At 34.0% G+C, this 15,493-nt stretch overlaps 2 pseudogenes; one reads left to right on the forward strand and one right to left on the reverse strand.

Moving 5' to 3' along the window:
- Positions 1–12,625: 12,625 nt before the first annotated feature.
- LOC120137166 lies at positions 12,626–13,164 on the reverse strand (annotated as a pseudogene).
- LOC120137167 lies at positions 13,156–14,440 on the forward strand (annotated as a pseudogene).
- The last annotated feature ends 1,053 nt before the right edge of the window (positions 14,441–15,493 follow it).

The following is a 15,493-nucleotide window of genomic DNA, read 5'->3' on the forward strand; positions in this document are numbered from 1 at the left end:
AAATTTGGGCCCAATTTCCAACCAGAAAAGGAAAGCTGATAAATCACAAAGAAGTGAGATTTTCTTAAGAAGTTGCTCCGGAGGAAGCAGAAATTTATGCATCGAAAGGAGCCCCGGCAAGTGAAACAATTGAGGAATGGGGAACCAGTGTAGATGAAGACCTAATCCAATTAGTGGGGCATCCAAATGAGGCCTTATTCCATTTTGTGACATCTTGTTTGAATTTGTGTTTTTTAACATTCTCATATTTCTTTTTGTAACTTGTTTTTGAACCTTCTTTTTTATGAGGATATTGAAATGAATTTATGCTGAGCATTTAATCAAATTTACAACTGGGAATTCTTTTAATATCAACTGAATCAAAAACTCTGTAAGTGATCGGAGTTATAGATCTTTGACATTGTGATATGATTAAAAAATAATGACCTTTGATTTTTCGAACACCATACCCTTCTCTTTTAATAACCAATATAACCTTATCTTTTCAAAAGGGAATGAACAAGACGCTTGGTATTAGATATGCATAGGAGCAGACACCATGGGGCATCTCTTGTGTATGACATTATTATACTTTTATTGAGGACGTTCAATGATGATCATGATCTTTACAGATGGAATAGTCGAGTAGGTAAACCTAGTTTAGGTCAGTTGCTTGGAAATTGAACTCTAAAGATGAATTTTTTTACTTTCAACAAATACCTAGACTATAACAGGTTATTCTTGAAAAACTTAAGAAAACGGAGTCGTATACCCAGATTATAATATTATGTATACAATAAAGCTTGAACAGTCCCTCTAGAGCAATTGGTTAAACGCTCCGGCTCTATGGATAAGATTCGGCTAGCTTGGAAAAGGTGATTATAATATACAATAAAGCTTGAGTTGTCCCTCTAGAGCAATTGGTTAAACGCCCTGGCTTTATGTAGAGCTGGGTATATGGGCTACCCGCCCATTTAGCCCGCGGGTTTTTGACGGTGCGGGCTTAAACAGAACGATTTAAAAAGCCCACAATCATAATGGTTTTGAATTCTAAGACCCGCGACCCGTCTATTTAACCCGCGGGCTAAACGGGCTTTCCCGCGGCCCGTTAAATAATAATAATTTTAAATGCTTTAAATGCAATAAAAAATAATGTTCTAACTTACTACACTTTTAAAAAAGATCCAACAACTTGAAAATGAATGTAGCAACAAAAGTTTCAATAAGTCTCAAGATAAACAAGTAAATAAATAACACCATTAAGTCTCAATATGTCTAAAATAAATAACGCCATTAAGTCTCAATAAGTCTAAAATAAATAACACCATAACACTATTAAGTCTCAATAAGTCTAAAATAAATAACTCCATAACACCATTAAATCTCAATAAGTTTAAAATAAATAACACCATAACACTAATAAATTTAAATAAATATTAATTTTGAATCCATTAAATAATCCCGATGGTAAAAATGAATGTTATTCTCTTTAGAAGATTTGGATTCGAATAGCTACATTTATAAGATATATGTACGTTATGTTAGAAAAAATATGAATACCTACTACCTTATAATCATCTCATAATATTTAAATAAATAAATAAATATTAATTTTATTATTTAGATTTTAATATAAATTGGGTTAAATTAAGTCAAATTTTAACATTTTTATCAAGTCCAGCCCTACTTAGGTTCTCACTTGATGGGCCCTTGGTGGATTTATTTCCTCCCTTGTTTATATAGAATAATAGGTATTAATTTGAAAACACCCAATTTCATAGTGGCTGGATAAAATATATCCATAATAGCCTAGCCTACATCATTCTCCTATGTCGTTTCACTGATTTTTAATTAATAATATTTTGCTTTAATATTATAAAAATAAATTAAAAAATAATTAAATTAAGCGGGCTACCCGCAGGTTTAACGATCTGGGCTAAAAAGCCCGCAATTTAAACGAGCTTTAGTTTTTGAGGCCCGAAGCCCGCACGGGCCGCGGGTTAAACGGGTTGCCCGCGGGCCTTAGCCCATATACCCAGCTCTAGCTTTATGGATAATATTCAGCTAGCCTGATAAAGATAATTATAATATCTATACAATGATATTGAGTTGTCCCTCTAGAGTAATTGATTAAACGCCCTGACTTTATGGATCCAGCTAGCCAGACAATGGCAAATTAAATAAGGAGTTTATGTAAAATATGGACTAAGGGAGTTAAGGAACACATGTTATAGTCAATTTCACACGAGCACTTCATTTTTAGACCGATATTTCTGCATTACCTTTGTTAGAGGAGCCTATGAAGCTTGAACAAATAGAAGGTTTAAGAGAACCAAAATAGAAGGTCTAGTAATTAATCATGTTAGTTGCGTCATTTTGTCTGCATCCAATTAAAATGCCAAGCCAAAAAAGCGGCATGTTGCAATGACTAAGAAATGACATTTTTTATGGCTGAAACCTTAGAAAATAGATGGTCAACCTAAAGCCAACTCATCCATTTGAACATTTGTCAAAGAACTATAACTCTGAAAGCATGAAAGAGCTATTGATTCTTTTGATATTCTTTGAACTCGTATTTATGATTTGATTTGATTGTGAGCCTGAATTAGGGAATAATGTTTTACAGGATTATTCACTCTTAAAATAAGAGAAAAAGAAAAAAAACATTTTCAAACAGGACAGTCTCAAATATGAAAAGCTGCAACCCGATAAGAAAATGGGGCATGGTCGATTCCGAGTACAATATCGACATGCAAAATGAAGCTCCATCCAGAAGATAAAACAGAGTCAATTCATGTTGCATGCATCTTAGGCAAACTTAAGAGCATCACATTTGTTATTTTTTTCCTATACATAATGTTTTGCAGCTTTTAGAGTCAAGTTTCGACTCCAAAATAGAAGATACTCGATTCAAAAGCACCTTCGACAAAAGACCTTCGAGTTCAATTACATTCAGCTCAAAGGCACATCATTTATAGCATAACTCAAGGCAAGAAGGGTTATATGTCAACCAAGACCTTCAATTTTGATTACACTCAGTTCAAAGGAGTATCATTTACAGCATAGCTCAAGGCGAGAAGGGTTATCTGCCAACAAAAGACCTTCGAGTTTGATTATACTCAGCTCAAAGGCACATCATTTACAGCATAACTCAAGGCGAGAAGGGTTATCTGTCAACCAAGACCTTCGAGTTCGATTACACTTAGCTCAAAGGCACATCATTTATAGCATAACTCAAGGAGATAAGGGTTATATGTCAACCAAGACCTTCGAGTTCGATTACACTTAGCTCAAAGGTGCATCATTTGCAGCATAGCTCAAGGCGAAAAAGGTTATCTGCCAACAAAAGACCTTCGAGTTCGATTACACTCAGCTTAAAGGCACATCATTTACAGCATAGCTCAAGGCGAGAAGGGATATCTGCCAACAAAAGACCTTCGAGTTTGATTACACTCAGCTCAAAGGCATATCATTTACATCATGACTCAAGGCGAGAAGGGTTATCTGTCAACCAATACCTTCGAGTTTGATTACACTCAGCTCAAAGACACATCATTTACAACATAACTCAAGGCGAGAAGGGTTATCTTTCAACCAAGACCTTCGAGTTTGATTACACTCAACTCAAAAGTGCATCATTTGTAGCATAACTCAATGTGAAAATGGTTATCTGCCAACAAAAGACCTTTGAGTTCTATTACACTCAGCTCAAAGGCACATCATTTACAGAATAACTCAAGGCGAGAAGGGTTATCTGCCAACAAAAGACCTATGAGTTCGATTACACTCAGCTCAAAGGCACATCATTTGCAGAATAGCTCAAGGTGAAAAGGGTTATCTGCCAACAACAACCCTTCGAGTTCGATTACACTCAGCTCAAAGGCACATCATTTGCAGAATAGCTCAAGACGAGAAGGGTTATCTACCAACAAAAGACCTTCGAGTTCAATTACACTAAGCTCAAAGACACATAATTTGCAGCATAGCTCAAGGCGATAGGGTTATCTGCCAATAAAAGACCTTCGAGTTCGATTACACTCAGCTCAAAGGCGCATTATTTACAACATAACTCAAGGTGAGAAAAGTTATCTGTCAACCAAGACCTTCGAGTTCGATTACACTCATCTCAAAGGCGCATCATTTGTAGCATAGCTCAAGGCGAGAATGACTATCTGCCAACAAAAGACCTTCGAGTTTGATTACAGTCAGCTCAAAGGCACATCCAATTTATAGCATAACTCAAGTTAAAATGGTTATCTGTCAGCAAATACCTTCGATTTTGATTTCATTCAGCTCGAGGGCCTATTAACCACATGGTGGTGTCAAATAACCATTTTCTAGTCGATTTTTTTAACCAAGGTTTTTAAACCAAGAAGAAGACCGAAGTTGACTATAATTTGGCAACGAGAAGCCACATTCCAATTTAAATTTTGAACTACAACTTCAATTCCATATCATCTCAAGATGGACTCGACTTTGCGACGGATGAGTCATCTGCAACTCGATTCGACATGGAGTTGTTCTTAATTGAAATATCAGAGTTAATTTTTCAACTCCACCGACCGAAAATTTGTGTCTTTTTATCTTTGTCCTATTTTTCGTTCCACGAAAAAAGACAAAGAGTAGCAGCTGTAGACACTCATTTTCGTCCGAAATTTTTTCATATATATATATATATATATATTATATAGTTTGCAAATAATTTTTGAAATATATATATAATATATAGTTTTTGAAAGCATTTTAAAAACATGTATATTATATAGTTTTTAAAACATTTTGGAAATATATAATATATAGTTTTTTAAAACATTTTGAAAATTTTATATAATATATAGTTTTTAAAACATTTTGAAAACTTATATAATATATAGTTTTTAAAACATTTTGAAAATATATTTAATATATAGTTTTTAAAATTATATAATATATAGATTTTAAAACTATTTTGAAAATATATAATATATGGTTTTTAAAACATTTTGAAAACTATATAATATATGGTTTTTAAAACATTTTGAAAACTATATAATAAATAGTTTGAAAACTTTTTAAAAATTATATATAATATATAGTTGTAAATTTCTTTTTAAAAAGATATATATTATTATTATTTTATTATTATTATTTATTTGTTTATTAATCCCTTTTTATTTTTTTCCCTCGGTCTAGGTTCAAAGTTAGAGTCTCGGTTTGGAGGCAGGTGGGCCTGACCCAGCTCATAACCAAAATCCAAAGAGTTAGGGTTACACGTATTTGTCAAAGGTGCCACACAGGAATAGCCGAACAGTCAAAGGGCGAAACGGTCGGTCTGAAATCCTAGGACTCACCTATCCCGGGATGACCGATCAACCACGAATAGAACAACCCCATAATATCCAAGATCGACCCCAAAATAGCCAAAACCAATCCCCATCGGGGCAGAGGCTATATAAATACCATCGATCGAGAACAAAAAGAGGACACAGAATCTACGGAAACAACTAAATACACGGCCGAGAATCATCAATCCATACAAACAAGATCGATCAACGGCGAGACACAGTAACCCAAAATACAAGAGAGCCAAGCACATCATCGAACCCAAAATACAAGAGAGCCATCGAAAACCAAGCAAGCAAATATACAACACAAGAAAACCCAAAAACCAAGCAAGCAAATATACAACACAAGGGAACCAAGACGAAGCTCGCCGGGAAACGAAGAGTCATCAACGAAAAAACGGTAAAGGTCAAACCTTTACACTCATATCTACGCTGTTTTAGGAGGTTTTGTGGAATTTGGGTTTCGGGGTTAGGTTGTGAGAATTGAGAGAAGCATTTTGGTGAGGTTTTCATTTTTCCCGACCGCCGGCAGTGGTCGACGCGACGGAAAGGCCACCGGGCGATGGTCGGCATTCGATCGGGGAGGGGAGAGTTTGAGAGAGTTGAAAGGATGAGAGATTGGTCTATTTTGAAAAAGGGGAAAATGAGGGTTTTGGGGAATTTTTTGGATTTTATATAACCCACATGCCCGACCCGTTCGCGACCCAACCCGTGTCTAAGGTCTGCGTGTTTTGTGAATTGGAAAATATATAATTCCCTTCTTGGTCCCTCGTTCTTTGTAAGGATTTATTTCGGCCCTTTAATTCGAATTTAACCCTGATTTCACTTTTAATTTTATCCCCCAATTTCATTTTCTTTCAAATTAGTCCTTTTATTTTCATGTTTTATTTTTTTTATTTTTTTATTTTTTATTTTGTATGTTTTTAACATTTTTTTACATATTATTATTATTATTATTATTATTATTATTATTATTTACTTATTATTATTATTATTATTTCCTTTCCTTTTATTTTATTTTATATTTTTTTGGTTAATTTAATATTTTATTATTTTTTAAATTTTTAATTTTTTATTTGTGTTTTATTTTATTTTTTTCTTTGATTTAACTTAATTTTTTTATTTCTTTTGATTTATTTAGTATTTATTTATTTATTTATTTTCTCTAACATTTTTAACTTTGTAGAGAAATTCCAACCGATCAAATGTAAACAATTCGAATTGAATAATTTTAAATTTTAATTTCAAATTTTCGCAATTAAGACAGTCGATAAATTAATTGGAACTGAAAGGACGGTTCAAGGGTGTTAATCATTCATTGATTGTAACCGACTCCCGAACCTGACATATTTCTGGTAAAACACGTATCATGTAAGATGGTGTCCGATCCACCTAAATGTTTTTAAATTGATCGGTGGCGACTCTAACCCAATTCATTCACGTCGAAGCCCAATTTCAGGCCTAACCGAAAGACGGTCGCGACAATAATACTACAACACTATTTTCAATAATTTGCAACAATCTTAAGACAACTTCCTTGTGTTGTAGTTCAATATAAACTCAAACAGATTACCGTGGTAATATATTTAGGTTAATATATATTTTGTTTCATATTATATTTATTATTTTGATTTTTTATTCAATTACAGAAAAATGTCTGATACTTCATCCAATTCACAGTCTAATGCGATTGTCGCTACACAGACCCAGGTTGCAAGCTAAACGTTACCTATGACTATGAGTCATAATGAAAAGCCTGTGAAATTGAATGGAGAGAATTTCAAAACATGGCAATAGAAAATGTTGTTTTATTTGACGACATTGAATCTGGCCAAAGTTTTGAAGGATGATCCTCCTACTATTAGAGAGGATGAAGTGGATGTTGCAACCGCATTCAACGTTACCGAAGCATGGAAGCACTCTGATTTCTTATGTCGTAACTATATCTTGAATGGATTATCTGATGCACTTTATGAAGTATACAACGTAAAGAAAACGACTAAGGAACTATGGGAATCATTGGACCATAAATACAAAACTGAAGATGTTGGTGCTAAGAAATTCTTAGTTTCCAAATTCTTAAACTTTGTAATGGTTGATTCTAAAACTGTTGTGAATCAGGTGCAAGAATTCTAACTGATCATTCATGGTATTCTCGCATAATGGATGATTATAAGTGAATCCTTTCAGGTGGCGGTCATTATTGAAAAACTTCTCCCTGCTTGGAATGACTTTAAGAATTATCTTAAGCATAAGAGAAAATAAATGACAGTGAAAAATCTTATTGTGAGACTTCGGATTGAAGAAGACAATCGATGTGTGACTAAAACGCTAAACAAAATAGCCAATCATAACATTTCCAAGGCAAATGTGGTAAAAGTAAAAAATGACTTCAAGAAAAGAAAACAAGCTCAAATTGAGTCTAAACTAGGACCAAAAGGTGGTGTTTCTAAAAAGCAAAAATTCCAAGGGAAATGTTTTAATTGCAATAAGACAGGACACATGTCATCCGAATGTAGGCTTCCAAAAAGGTTCAGAACAAAAGAGGCTAATGTTGTGACAGAAATTTCCAAGGAAGTATATGAACTTGACCTATGTGTTGTGGTCTCTAAAGTTAACTTGGTTTATTCAAATTCAAGAGAATGATGGCTTGATATTGGTGCCACACGTCATATTTGTTGTGACAAGGACTCCTTTCCTGAGTTGGTTTCTTGTGAGAAAGGAGAAAAGCTCTATATGGGCAATGTTGTAACTTCCAAGATCAAGGGAAAATGCACCGTAATTTTAAAGATGACTTCTGGCAAAGAGTTGAAACTTCAAAACGTGTTGTATGTGCCTGACATACGAAAGAACCTTGTCTTTGGGACCCTCCTAAGTATACATGGCTTTAGGATGGTGTTTGAATCCTAGAAGTTAGTTTTATCAAAAGGGGGAATATTGGTGGGAATGGGATATGTATTGGACAATATGTGGAAACTCAATACTATCTCTGTAAAAGCTAAAAATATAAATAAGAATGAGTCTTCTTCTTCTGTTTATATGATTGAGTCATTAAATTTATGGCATGGTAGACTCGGACATGTTAATTATGATACTTTACGTAGATTAATTAACTTAGAACATATTCCCCCATTTCACATTAATTATAATCATAAATGTGAAACATGTATTGAAGCTAAACTAACAAGGTCTTCATTTAAACCCGTTGAAAGAAATACAGAACCTCTTGATCTAATACACAGTGATGTTTGTGACTTAAAATTTGTTCAAACTAGAGAAGAGAATAAATATTTTATTACCTTCATTGATGATAGCACAAAATATTGCTATGTATATTTGCTTAAAAGCAAAGATGAAGCTATAGAAAAATTTATTCTCTATAAGCAGGAAGTTGAAACCCAACTTAACAGAATGATTAAGAGGGTAAAAAGTGATCGTGGTGGTGAATATGTTGAACCATTTGGTTAATATTGTGCACAACAATGTATTATTCATGAATAAACACCATCATACTCTCCTCAATCGAATGGAGTAGGAAAGCGGAAAAATCAAAAATTAAAAGAAATGATGAATGTTATGCTAGGAAGTTATGGGTTGTCACAGAACATGTGGGGGAAAGCTGTCTTATCAGTAAATTACCTTTTAAATAAGGTGTCTTGCAAGAAAAAAAACAAGACACTATATGAGTTGTGAATAGGTAAGAAACCCTCATACAATTACTTAAAAATGTGGGGGTGTCTTGCAAAGGTAATGGCTCCTTTATCAAAGCAAATGAAAATAGGTCCTAAAACAGTGGATTGTATTTTCATTGGATATGCTCACCACAACAATGCATATCGATTTCTTGTGCATGAATCAAAGAATCCAGAAATTCACAAGAATACGATATTGGAATCTAAAAATGCATCATTCTTTGAAAATATATTTCCTTGTAAAATTAGAGAAGTTGGCCCAAGTTCAAGGAAACGAACTTTAGAAACTATTAATGAAAATAGTCAAGACTTCCAACAAGAGGTTGAAGTCGAGATAGAGCCAAGAAAAAGTAAAAGGGCACGGGTAGAAAAATCCTTTAGATCAGATTTTCCAACCTATATGCTAGAGACTGAACCTGTAACTTATAGCGAAGCTATACGTTCATCTGAAATTAATTTTTGGAAAGATGTCATCAATAGTGAAATTGATTCCATCATGCAAAATCATACGTGGGAATTAGTGGATCTTCCTCATGGAATTAAACCATTAAATTATAAATACATTTTCAAACGAAAAATGAAAGCAGATGGAACAATTGATAAGTACAAGGTCAGGTTATTAAAGGGTACTAACAAAAATGAAGGTCTTGATTACTTTGATACATATTCACTCGTATCAAGAATAACTTCTATAAGAATGATACTTGCAATTGTCACTTTACGGAATTTATAAGTACATCAAATGGATGTTAAGACTGCTTTTCTTAATAGAGACCTTGATGAGGAAATTTACATGGAATAACTCGAGGGTTATGTAGCTTCAGGGAAAGAAAAAAAAAGTATGTAAGTTGGTAAAGTTATTATATGGACTTAAGCAAGCACCAAAGCAATGGCATGAAAAGTTTGATAGTGTTATGATTTCAAATGAATTTAAAATAAATGAGTGTGACAAATGTGTGTATGTCAAAATCATTGTTGATGGATATGTAATCCTATGCCTATATGTTGACGACATACTCATTGTTGGAAGTAACAATTAAATGATAAAACGTACCAAAAATATGTTAAATTTAAAATTTGACATGAAAGACATGAGACTTGTTGACATGATTTTGGGCATCCAAATCAAAAGGTCATATGAAGGTCTCATATTGACTCAGTCATACTATGTAGACAAGATTCTTGAAAATTTTGGCAAGGATGATTTTGGTGTAGCCAAAACTCTAATAGATACAAGTCAACAACTATCTAAAAATAAAGGTGAAAGTGTTAATCAAATGGAATATGCAAGGATCATAGGCAGTCTAATGTACCTTACACTAGACCTGATACTGCTTTCACTGTAAGCAGTTTAAGCATATTTACAAGCAATCCAATGGAGAAACACTGGAAAGCAATTGTAAGGGTATTGAGATATCTCAGATTTACTCGAAACTATAGATTGTCTTATTCTAGAGATCATGTTATGTTAGAAGGATTCTATGATGCCAGTTGGATATCTGATATTCAAGATACCAAAGGCACAAGTGGTTATATTTTCACATTGGGAGGAGCAGTTGTGTCATGGAAATCCTCAATAATCAGATCCACAATGGAATCTAAGTCTGTAGCCTTGGAAAAAACTGGAGAAGAGACAGAATGGTTACAAAATTTTTTGGAGGCTATTCCTGAATGGCCAAAGCATGTACCCAAAATATATATATATTGAGATAACCAAACAATAATTGGTAGAGCACAAAATGTAATGTATAATGGTAAGTCGAGACACATGCGACGTCGACACAATACCATTAGACAACTGATCTCAACTGGAGTTATTTCTATTGATTTTGTAAGATCAAAAGATAACATTGTTGATCCGCTAACCAAGGGTTGAATCGAGATCAAGTTGATAAAACATCAAGAGGAATTGGACTAAAGCCCATGAATTTTTAAGGCTCTATGTGAAGGAAAACCCAGCCTAGTTGACTGGAGATCCCAAGAACTAAGTTCAATGGGACAACCTACTTGCATAGACCTAGTGAGGACACTATGGGGGGTTTTATCCCAAGCCCATTCTTATGATCAAAATAGTGACTAAAATGTAGATAAGGTTAAGCAATGCTTTTAATAACCAATATGTGTTTCGTTGAACCGAACTACATAAGTCACCTATGTGAGAGTGAAGTGGAGCCGCTTCAAAGAGACTATTGGGGCATAGTTCTCTAAGCTCTTGCAGAACCATGGGATGTCCACGGCTATATGGACATAACCATGAGAACCAAACTCTTGTCAGTAAGATATTTGTGTGAGGTATGTCATCGCTTACACAAATGGCATGACAGTTCAAGGACATCACGTCTATTGGACAGCGAGTAAGGTAAACATATTTTCACAAGGGAAGGTTCAAATGGGGACGCCTACCTATCCTATACAAATATCGAATGTAGAATCTATCACCACGTCGAGTCAATGTTTTAAACAATCAAATTCATTCATGTGGTGGATTGTTGGAAAAATATGAATGAATTGATTTATTCAATCATGACTATTCATGAAAAATAATTAAGTCTTTTCATGAAAAATAGTTATTTCATTTCACCCCAAAAGTCATGTCTTTCCATGTTAACCTTTTGATCAAAAGGTTATAATTTTTAATCAAATGGGTAAGTCATTTCATTTAAAGATCTTAACCTTTCAATACAAATTCTTCTCCCTATATAAAGGCTAATTTGTGACACATCTCAACACACAACTTTTTACTATTTTATTTCATACTTTCCTTTCAATTCTCTGATTCTTCCAAAGTCATTTTTCGGTGATAGATAAAGACAAAGATTGTGTTCGATTGTTCACTACGGTTGTGCTTACTGTTGTGAACGTTTGTTGTTATATCCTGGGAGACCGACGTCCAACGTTACTCAAAGCACCAAGGAGAGGACGAATTTGTCTTAAGGAAACTGTTCATTCAAGCCTAAACAAAACTCTTCTTCTATTTATTCAGTTCCATCCGATTACAGGTTCTATTTTAATTTCACATTTTTTAACTTTATTATTGAAACGAAATTTTTAGAATATAATATTACAACACTATTTTCAATAATTTGCAACATTTATATCAAACATAAAATAGACTACACTTCTTACTGGTTCTCTACACAACAATATAAATTATGATCAACATCCATGAATAAATATTGCATGAATAGGTCAAATAAGTATTCAATTAATTAAATCAATGTTAATATATTTTTGTAATTTACAAACGTTAAAATATAAACTTCTCTTAAATCAATTTAAAATTAACAAATTAAATGTATGAATTTAAGATATTATATCTAAATTTTACTCCACAGGCATACATATATATATATAGGTAAATTATTTGATATACATATTATAAAAAATTTTAATTTACATGTGTATATATAAAAGCTGTGTATATGTATATATATATATATACAGGCAAAGAGGCTCCTCAAAACCGAGTCGTTAAGATTGACTCGGAAGTAAAGCCTTGGAAGAAATAATCAAATAATATTAGCGAAAAGGACAACTTTCGTTGCAAAATTTAACTTTTAAATTTAAAAACACCCTTAAACCCCGAGGCTAATATTTCAATTTTGTCAAATTAAAAAACTATATAAAAATAAAAATAAAATCATCAAACTTCTTTCACAAATTCAAGAGCTAGTGAACTTGGTCACGGCCTTAGTACCATCAGAGACGGCGTGTTTGGCAAGTTCTCCAGGGAGTACAAGTCTAACAGCGATTTGGATTACCCTGGAAGTAATAGTCGGTTTCTTGTTGTACCCTGCAAGTCTAGAAGCTTCTTGAGCTAGCTTCTCGAACATATCATTGATGAAACTGTTCATAATTCCCATCGCCTTGCTTGAGATCCCGATATCTGGGTCGACTTGCTTCAGAACTTTGAATATTAGATCTTGTACGTCTCCACGCTCTTCTTCCCTCTCTTCTTTTTCTTGCCTACGGCAGCAGCGCTTTCCTTGGGAAGCTTCTTCCCAGCCTTTGGCTTTTTCTCAGCCGGAGCCTTCTCGCCGACGGTGAACTTTTTCTCCACCATTGGTTTCTCAGCTAGCTTCTTCTCGACTGGTTTCTTTTCAGGTTTTGGTGCCATGGAAAATTATCTACAGAAAGGATTGCAAATGGAACGACGAAAAAGAAAAGGAATTATTTGGATGATTTCCGACGATTTAATACGAGTTGAGAGTGAGCAATGCTGTGATTTGATTAGGAAGGGAAGAAATATTTTGATTGGATGACGCGGGAATACGCGGATTCTTGACATGGAGATTTGTCGCCGTTGGATTAGGAATTTGTATCGACGGCATGGAAAGATGCGTGAGGGTTAGTTTAAATGGGATGAGATGTAAAGGCGGGGACGTGACAGATGGTGATTGTCTAATATTATGTAGGGGCCTGATATTTTTGCCAATTTAATTTGTGTTCTCATCTCGTATTGGGAATAAGTTTTAGAGTTTGCAGACCAACTGTTTGATGAAATGGATCCTTATGAAAGCGATCATCAGCTTAGTCATTGACTCATTATTTGTCAGCTGTCGGCAACCGTACACCAGATTGAACAATATAAAGTAATGCAGAGAATAAACGGGACAGTTCGTGTTTCTCGTAAATTCCCACTAGATCACTCTGGGTCGCAATTCTTGCTCCAAATTATTTGTTGGAGGTCTCAAAAATTTCTTGCTCTTCTTTTTTTTCTTCTCTTTATCCGATTTGAGGGAATGTATGTATACAACTTTCTTCTAATTTTACTATTATATAATCGATTTGTGATGAGTTCTATTGATTGTAGGGCTTTCATATGATACCAACGAGACTGTTTTGAAGAATACTATTGAAAGACATGGTGAAATCATTGAAGGTAATTTTCCTGGATATTTATTTCGACGTGATTTTGTGCTTTACGGGGTTGAAAAATGTTTGGGCTTTAACAGTTCGAGTTATTGCTCATCATGTGAGTGGAAAATCAAGAGGGTATGGATTTGTGCGTTTCACTTCAGAAGCTTCAGCCATTGCTGCTCCTAAAGAAATGCATTGCCAGGTATGTTTAAAGTAATTAATTCGGTGACTCAATTTTAAGTATTGGCCCTTATGTATTCCTATTATGATAAATGAGCAGTTGAGCTGAGATCTGATGCTGTATATAATGGTTGTTTTTAGGTATTGGATGGTAGAAATATTTCGAGTTGAATTCGCACGCAAGGGATGATTGATTGATATTTATCATTACAGAGGTTTGATTTCTTCCATGTTGGTAGTTATTGATTTTCATTCAATCAGGAAAACTTGGTTTCATGTGTTGAATCTGTGAGTTCACTTATCAAATGTCTTTGATGGATAACTTCCATTTGATACCTGAGAACTTTGTAACTCATTTTGAACTCTTTTGAAATGAATCAGATCTCCCCAGTTGGATTTGATTCATTGGAACCTGTCTCATTTGAACACATTGTTTTATGGAAAGAAAATGAGAACGTATGGGGATGCCATATATGAGAAACCATTTTGGGATCCTAATGATGATATGTAAAAAACTTTATTTTCTTTTTACGTAGAAAACCTACTTTCGCAATACTGAACCACGTTAAATCTTGTATCTTACACCTGTCTTATTTTATATTGATCTCGCTTTAGTTATTTTTCCGCTAATTAATTCCCAACACATTTATCTATCTGCATAGAGCCATTGTGACTGCGTTTCCGTGTTTGTTGTTTGAGGACAACCTACATTTTGAGAGAGTTTATTATATACCTTACCTTGTGATGATTGCAACTCGTGACAGAGTTTATTATTCTCAACTGTTTCCTCACCATCGGCATATATCAGATATGGTTTCATCTTGTTATAGCATAGCCAAAATTTTGAATGAAATACAATGCGAGCTGCTTCAATTGGAATCTGATTTCGTATTTGAAAGGGAAAACAAATTTTCCCTGGATAACTCGAGTGAGTCTTTTTAGAAGTATGACAAAAGGAGTGGGGTGATGAGGAAGAAGACCTTTCAAAGAGTTGGTACTTATTCTCAATCAGCGTCTCCATAATTCTAATTTTGGACTGGGGATTATACTTATGTTTTGCCTATGATGTTCGATCTTATGATTTGTTCTATGAGTATGACAAGTTTTAAGATCAAAAGTTGAGTTTTGAGTATAAAATGTTTCGAATATCAATGCCAAAAATGTAGTTGTATGTGCTTTTGTATATCACACAGAAAACAACAAGAATCCCAGCAAGAAAGTTGTAATAATACTAGTTTCAACCATTAATGTTACATTAATTTAAGCTCAAAGTTTCAGCCATAAGTAGTACAAAGAAAGGAAGCAAATGTTTATTTTGAATGTTAACTCAACTGTCAAATCTGTCACTAATACGCTGGAGCCACAATGAACCCCATTCTTGATGACTGCCAAAAGAGTGTTTAGTTGCCCAACTGATTGGAATTCAGCTACAATTCAACGATCATGATACATGTCAAC

The sequence above is a fragment of the Hibiscus syriacus genome, unplaced genomic scaffold (genome assembly GCF_006381635.1).
Source record: "Hibiscus syriacus cultivar Baekdansim isolate YM2019G1 unplaced genomic scaffold, ASM638163v2 tig00110652_pilon, whole genome shotgun sequence".
Taxonomy (NCBI): domain Eukaryota; kingdom Viridiplantae; phylum Streptophyta; class Magnoliopsida; order Malvales; family Malvaceae; genus Hibiscus; species Hibiscus syriacus.